Source organism: Meleagris gallopavo, chromosome 1 (assembly GCF_000146605.3).
Source record: "Meleagris gallopavo isolate NT-WF06-2002-E0010 breed Aviagen turkey brand Nicholas breeding stock chromosome 1, Turkey_5.1, whole genome shotgun sequence".
Lineage (NCBI taxonomy): Eukaryota > Metazoa > Chordata > Aves > Galliformes > Phasianidae > Meleagris > Meleagris gallopavo.
Window position 1 is genome coordinate 163113706 of NC_015011.2, and position 2520 is coordinate 163116225.

The window sequence follows — 2520 nt, forward strand, 5'->3', positions numbered from 1 at the left end:
TGAACCTCTCATGTGGGATGTTAACAAATTTCCCGTGTTTCAGGCTGAAGAGAGATGAACCATCTCATTAGCCCTCAGCCAAGCTGCAAATGGGTTGTGGCTATACAGACAAACGATACCAATTTAGTTCCTTTTTTGATTGGTTCTTATTCTGCATCTAGGCTGAGATCACCTTCTGTGCTTTGAGGAATAAAATATCTGCATTACATACAAGCACAACCGGGCACAAGAGCAATTCCTGTGGAGCATCTGTCACAGATTCTTGCTAACCAAAATATATGAAAAACGTGGAGATGAAAAAGAAGCATCTTGAGCTGTGGACATCCGGAGGGTTGACAAATTCATGGAATCATTGAATCATCAAAATTGGAAAAGACTTCTAAGATCATCTAGTCTGACCATCAGCCCATCCCCACCATGCCCATTAACCACGTTCCTCAGTGTCACATCCACACGGCTCCTGAACACCTCCAGGGATGTTGACTCCATCACCTCCCTGGGCAACCAGTTCCAATGCATTACCACTCCTTCTGAGAATAACTTTTTCCTAATATCCAACCTGATCCTCCCATTGCACAACTTAAGGCCATTACCTCTTGTCCTATCACTGTTACCTGAGATAACAAGTTAATATATATCACCTGCTCTGGAGTTATTGTCTCATGCAGACTCTAAGGGCTTAACAAAGTATCAGTCTTAGATTTAAGATGTGTAATAAGAGAAAAAAGGCATCCTGGCTTTGAATTGGCATAAAGAATGAAAAGAATGAAAAGATGTGCTCACAGAATCCGTATCAGTCTGCTCACTTCCTACTCTCTGTTACTTGTGTTTAAGAACTGTTGAGAGAAACCCTTGAGAACAGTTTCCTGGAAATTCTGAAGAGTTTTTGAAACTAAAAGGAAAACTGCTCTTGTTCCTCAAGGAAGAGCCAGCAAGGCCACATGGCCTGTACCATTTAAGCCTTTTACAGAGGTATCCATGCAATGAGCTGAAATGAGGTTGTTTTGGTCAAGAGCACTCTTCTGCAGGAGCTGCTCTACCACTGTGAGCATACAAGGAGTGCTCTCTGACTCCAGGCTGGGGAACTTCCCTGAGCTGCAGTTGGCTGCTCATAGAATCATAGAATTGCTCAGGTTGGAAAAGACCTTAGAGATCATCAAGTCGAACCACAACCTGACCATACTACCCTAACTCTAACAATCCTCCACTAAATCATATCCCTTAGCACCAGATCCAAACAGTTTTTAAACACATCCAGGGATGGTGACTCAACCACCTCCCTGGGGAGCCTATTCCAGTGCTTAGCAACCCTTTCTGTAAAGAAGTTTTTTCTGCTATCCAACCTAAATTTACCCTGGCACAACTTAAGGACATTTCCCCTTGTCCTGTCACCTGTCACCATTGAGAACAGACCAGCCCCGCTCTTACTGTAACCACTGTTTCAGGTATTTCAGAGAGCAATAAGGTCTCCACTCAGCCTCCTCTTCCCCAGACTAAACAATCCCATTTCCTTCAGTCTCTCCTCATACGGCATATTTTCTAAGCCCTTCACCAGCTTTGTTGCCCTTCTTTGGATTTGCTGGGGACAATTCCAGGCACAGAGCCTAAACTACAGCTACTGCCAGCAACAGAGGTGGGAAAGGTGGGCATTTACAGGCCAGAATATGCTCTGCCTCCTCTCTTGGGAGTATAGAAACTTCAGTGCTAGGGGTCCCTTTATAGCAGCAAATGAAACTTCTGGCAAAATATTCAGTCCCACAGTGGGACTGGAGCTCTTGCAGATCTGTGAGAAGCTGGGCTGGAGAGTGGGATGTACTCTCAGTGCCAAAATTGCAACTTAAATTCCCATTGTGGTATTTTAGGACTTGTGCACAATGCTGAGACAACAGAACCATAGTACAGAGTACTTGATGTTTCATTGCAGTGCTGCTGGACTGGGGCATGGGGATATCTTCTCTTTGGACTGGATGAATATTTTATACCTTGTTTTTATACCTTGTTGGAGTGACGGCGTTGGTGGGCAAAGGGAACACGACCGATGTCATTTACCTGGACTTAAGCAAGGCCTTTCACATGGTCCCCCACCACATCCTTATCTCCAAATTGGAGAGATGTGGATTTGACAGGTGGACTACTGGATGGATAAGAAATTGGTTCAGAGGCCGCAGACAGAGGGTGGTTATTAATGGCTCTGTGTGGAGGCTGGTAATGAGCAGCGTCCACCAGGAGTCTATCTTGGGACCTAATTGCAGCCTTTCAGTACCTAAATGGAGCCTATAAATAGGAGGGGAGTCGACTCTTTGAAAGGGTAGATAGCAGCAGGACAAGGGGAAATGGTTTTAAGTTGAGGGAGGGGAGATTTAGGTTGGATGTCAGGGGGAAGTTCTTTACTATGAGGGTGGTGAGGTGCTGGCACAGGCTGCCCAGAGAGGTTATGGATGCTCTGTCCCTGGAAGTGTTCAAGGCCAGGTTGGATGGGACCCTGGGCAGCCTGGTCTAGGTATTAAATGTGGAGGTTGG